Raw genomic sequence first — 6052 nt, forward strand, 5'->3', positions numbered from 1 at the left:
TACAGTCTTAAAGGGGGAGAGAAGGTGGGGACATAGGAGGGAACGGGCAAGGGAGGGATTTTTCAGCCAGAAAGATTCCATCCATTTTTTTCTTCTTCAAGTGTTTTTCAGATGTGGATGAGAGGTATGTGGGTTTTGTTTACCACTTCATTATATTTTTGTGCAGTTTTTTGTTGGGTTTAACTATAGAACAGTTTGGAATGAACAAATATGACATACAGTTCCAATCAAAATCATTAAATACTCATTACAAATTTGGTTTATTAGACAAACTTACAAACTTTCAGCTTTTTGCAATAAACCACTTAAGCTAGAACAATGTAAATAGCTCAACACAACTTATATAACAAGTGGTTTCTCTAAATTTAACACAAGATGCCACTTTTAATGACTACTGCAGTCATGTCAAGCATCTTTAGTACCTAGTAGAGCACACTTTTGCTGTCATAAACGTGATGCATAGCCAAACACCCACTTCTAGCAGTGTTCCTAAGGAAGCTTAGCCCATTCTGTATTGGTAATGGCCTCCAGTTCACTGATATTCTTGGGTTTGCATGCTGCAATCACCTTTTTTTTAATTCCACCAGAGATTTCCTGTGAGGTTCAAATCAGGCAACTCCAGTATCTTTTAGGACTTCTTTTGAGACCTAACCTTGGTGGACTTTGAGGTATGGTTGGTATCACTGTCCTGTTGGAAGGTCCAATGCTGCCCAAGCTTCAGCTACCTCACAGAAGGCATGACATTTTCTCCTAGGATTTTGTGATATTGAATTGAATCCATCTTGCCCTCCACATGCTGCAGGTTTGTTTGTTTGTTTGTTTGTGTATTATGATTTTAACGTCATGTTTTACACTTCGGTTACATTCATGACAGGAGCGGTAGTCACTCATTACACAAGATTCATCAGTTCACAAGGTTATATCGAATACAGTCTTGGACAATTGTGTATCTCCAATTCACCTCACTTGCATGTCTTTGGACTGTGGGAGGAAACCGGAGCACCCGGAGGTAACCCACGCGGACACAGGGAGAACATGCAAACTCCACACAGAAAGGACCCGGACCGCCCCACCTGGGGATCGAATCCAGGACCTTCTTGCTGTGAGGCGACAGTGCTACCCACTTAGCCACCGTGCCGCCCATGCTGCAGGTTTCCAGTGCCAGAGGAAGCTAAGCAGCCCCAGAGCATCACTGAGCCACCACCATGCTTCACTTTAGACAGGGTGTTCTTTTCATTATTTCCTTCATTTTTCCTTCTCCATACATACCACCGTTCAAGTGGCCTGAAAAGTTCCAGTTTTGTTTTATTGCTTCACAGAACTGAACCCCAAAACTTCTGTGGCTTATTTATATGGTTTTAAACATATTGGCAGCAAATTTTCTTGTGCCTTTGGGTCAGCAGAGGTGTATGGAGACCTTCAGTGTTTATTATGCGCCTTACTGTGCAATCTGAAATCACAGTGCCTGCTGCCACCAAATCTTGCTGCAGGTTTTTTGAAGTCATTTAAGGGTTTATGACCACCTGCCTCCTCAGGAATCTAGAGGCAGCTGATGATAACTTCTTTTTGCACATCCAGCTAGTGTAACCAGTGTTTCTTTAACTTAGAATATACAAACTATGCTTCCAGCAGTATCTCTATCTTTTTGTATTCTTCTGATTGTTTATGCAAGGTAGTTTTCTCTTTTCTTAATTTTTTGGTATCTCACTTGACTTGACATAGTCAACAATGTGTTTTAACTAATACACACCTGATGTGACTAATGAAGCCGTGGTAACTTGGTAGCAGTTAGGGTATGAGGGAGGCTGTTATTTGTTCCAGCATGACTGTGCACCTGTACACAAAGTAAGGATCATATAGACATGGTTTTGACAAGTTTTTTTAAAGATGGGATTCCAATAGTCTGCACAGAGTCCTGACCTCAACCCAGTTAACCACTTGTTTGGATGTACTGGGATGTTGATTGCAATCCAGGTCTTCAAGTCCAACTTTAGTGACATCAAGGCTACGCCTGACTGCACCCTCCATTCTACTTAATGTGCAACTATACTATTTGTAGAGCACTAATTAGACATAAATGTTTAGGTTTGTTAAAGACATCTAACCCTGTGAAATTGTTGCCTTTAGGTGTGAGTATGAAGATGTAGTGGTGCCCTTTTCACAGTATGTCCCTTCCTTGCACCAAGTGTTCCAGAAAAGACTCCAGATCTACTGTGACCCAGCTTATATGAAGATGCTACTAAAATAAATTAATACATTGAATAAAGACATATTGTGGACTTACTTCTAGCCTAGGAAAATAATTTAAATATTTATTCAATATAAAGCTTGCCCCTATTTTCAATTATTTTAACTTTAACCAGTTGCTAGTTAATGTTGGTGGTAAACAACAAATTGTGTACGGTTTCTGTCTGTGTTACTGTGAACGTGTTAATGTTTAAAGAGAGTCAGATGAGGATAGTGAGTATGGAGTTCTCTGTACTGTTTTCTAATTCTGGTGCTGTGTGGTTTTTGTGGCCCTATCGGTTTGCTGCTGATGCTTCGTCATAGGGGGGAACCTTCCAGTAGGACATTTTAGACATACACTGTTAAGAGCTTGGGTTACCCCCCTACCACTTGAGAACTGCAGATGTACAGAAGGGCACAACAGTGTGGCATTTGGGACCAAATTGGCTAGTTATAAATTGTATATGTATAGCAAAATTATCATTTTGTCTGGTTTTATGAGTTATAGGTGTGTGTTTAAGTAAACTTTCACTCCTTTTTCAAGTCCTGGTAAAATATTGTCAATTACAGCATTTATTTACAGAATGTACACAGTGTTTTCAGACCTTAAATATGGCAAAGATCATTCATATCAATTTTTAAAGAGCACATTACAAATGTTTTAACTTACATACAGTATATGTAACAGATAGATTTACTCATTTACGTACTTGGTGAATATATAAATAGAGAAGGGAGAGGGGGGTGACTGAAGTTCTGGGCTGGATTGGTGCCCTGCCTGGGGTATGTTTATGCCTCACACTCACCGCTACCCTGACCAGAATAAAACAGTGATAAAAATACAATGAAAACATTTGCACAGTGGCACAGCCAGTACAACATTGGATATAGAGTTCCTCACCTACAGTCAATGTTTGTAAGGCGTTTGCCATGTTCTCTCTGCCTGCATGTGTTTAACATACAGAAGGTGGATTGGCTACTCTAATGCCTTTAGTAAATTTGTAGGTAAATGCTTTAGTGAGTTGCCCTGTGATGGATTTGTGCCTTCGAGTTTTCTGGTGTACATTTTTCTGGTTGACCAACGATGAAAAAAAACACCATCATGGTGTGGCTTGGGGCACAGATAATAAAGTGTGTTCCAACATTGGTCTTGAAGACCCAAGTTTGATTGTTGATTTGGTCACTGTCTGTGAGAGGTTCTACCTATTCTCCCTGTGCCCACATGGACTCCTTCCCACTTCTAAAAACATGCAAACATTATTTGGTGAGTGAGTGATTTGCACCCTCTCCAGGGTAAATTCTTACCTTGTGCCCAGTGTTTCTGGGTGGCACCAGAACTTCGACCACCCTGACCAGGATGAGGCAGTCAGATGTTTTATTAAATGTTTAAAAAACATTTGAAAAAACACACCCACACCTACGACAGGTGAAATGAATTCCTTTTTTAGCAGCTGTCAGTAATACTAAATATTTTCCAGACTGACCTGAGCTGGAAGTGTGTGTGTGTGTGTGTGTGTGTGTGTGTGTGTGTTCTCACTGAACAACACTTAAATAGTCTGGAATCATCATAAAACAAGAGACAAATATCATGGAATGTGGGAGACAGACTGACAGAAGTCTTTTGTTAGCTTTTGGCATATTGAGATGTTAGCTAATGTTTTCTCCTGATTGAACTTGAGTAGCATGAACGTATGATGAGGAACTCTTGGTAGAGTGTTGTGAATGATGTACCTCCAGCATGTCAGTAAGGGTTTCCTGTGGTTTATGTTTGCTTGGTTCCTTGCTTGATTTGAAGTGAATAAACACTCTCACACTTGCACAAGGAGAGCAATAAAAATCAAAACTGACTTATGTAACTGCTGGGAAAAAAGGACGCTTTATTGGTCCCGTGGCTCGACACTAGGGAAATCTGCTAAAGTTAATAAATGTTGCTCTATTTAAGCCAGCTATTGAGCCATTCTTCCCTGTTTCCAGAACGGGACACAGCACTCTTACATTCGTATAGAGCAATGATGCTCAATCATACCTCACACCAACCATCCAGGCAATTTTCTTGATTTTACTACTCAGTAACATAAAGATCAACTGATTAAGCAAATAAATCAGGTGTGGCTCATGCCTGTTTTATATTCAAAAAACCTGCAGCCCTGTGACTATTTTTATATAAGACTGCCATTAGTACAGAGCAATGTTACTACATTTTATACACAAATAGGGTCCTTTTTATCCTTTAAACATGAGTATAAGGAGGTAGCGTAGACCAATTTTAACAAATATTAAAGCAAACTTGTGAACATTCAAGCACACACACACTTACTCAAATACTGTATCTTAAGTTCCTTAAATTAATATTAATTTATTAGGATTTTAACATCATGTTTTACATACTTTGGTTACATTCCTGACAGAACAGGTCACCAGATCACAAGTTTTAATGTCAAACACAGTCATGGACAATTTTGTATCTCTAATTCACCTCACGGGGCGGCACGGTGGCTTAGTGGGTAGCACTGTCGCCTCACAGCAAGAAGGTCCTGGGTTCGATCCCCAGGCGGGGTGGTCCGAGTCCTTTTTGTGTGGAGTTTGCATGTTCTCCCCGTGTCTGTGTGGGTTTCCTCCAGGAGCTCCAGTTTCCTCCCACAGTCCAAAAACATGCAGTCAGGTTAATTGGAGACACTGAATTGTGAATGGGTGTGTGTGTGTATGTGTGTGTCTGCCCTGCGATGGACTGGCGTCCCATCCAGGGTGTTACTGTGTGCCTTGCGCCCATTGAAAATCTGGGATAGGCTCCAGCACACACACCCCCACCCCGCGATCCTAAGTGGATAAGAGGATAAGAAAATTAATGAATGAATGAATAATTCACCTCACTTGCATGTGTTTGGACTGTGGGAGGAAACCGGAGCTCCTGGAGGAAACCCACGCTGACACAGGGAGATCATGCAAACTTCACACAGAAAGGACCCAGACCACTCCACATAACCCAGGACCTTCTTGCTGTGAGGCGACAATGCTACCCACTGAGCCACCGTGCCACCCCCCTTAATTTAATAACTGATTAATTAAGAGGCAGCTTAGTGGTTAAACTACTGAACTACTGTTTGAGAGGTTCACAAGTTGCCAGTGTTGGGCCCATTAGCAAGGCCTTTAACATCCAGTTGCTGACATGTATGCAGTCACAATTAAAAATCATGTTGGCTAAAAGTGTCCTCCTAATGTAGTAATAATAACAATAGTAATAAACCTCACCCTTACACTCAGTCTGTAGAACATAAACCCTCATTAACCTCATCAATTGGGGTTTCCATTGCATACTCCAGTACTTCACAAAAACTTGCACACCAACACTGACCTCTAATTTCAGCTGTGAAGTATGGTGAAAGAAGCATCGTGCTTTAGATGCTTTGGTGCCTCAGGGCCTTTAACTCTCTGTTGCTCAATTTGTGTTCAGTTATAATTGTAAGTTGCTGTGGATACAAGCTTCTGCTAAATGTCATAAATGTAATACTGTATTTTGTAAGTGTGAAAATATTTTAAAATTGATGCTTGTAACACTCAAAAAAGTTGGGACAGGCAAAATAAGAATGAAAAGTTTATTTGTACATAAGTACATTTGCAGCATTTAGCAGACGCTTTTATTTAAAGTGACGTACAATTAGACTGAATACAATTTAAGCAATAAGGGTTAAGGACCTTGCTCAGGTGCCCAACAGTGGCAACCTGGGAGCGGTAGGGCTAGACTAATACCTTAACTGCTGAGCTACCTCTGTTTATAGAATATTTAAGTTATAAAAAAGTGACCATTGTAGCATTCCACAATAAGCAG

Source organism: Trichomycterus rosablanca, chromosome 9 (genome assembly GCF_030014385.1).
Source record: "Trichomycterus rosablanca isolate fTriRos1 chromosome 9, fTriRos1.hap1, whole genome shotgun sequence".
NCBI classification, from domain to species: domain Eukaryota; kingdom Metazoa; phylum Chordata; class Actinopteri; order Siluriformes; family Trichomycteridae; genus Trichomycterus; species Trichomycterus rosablanca.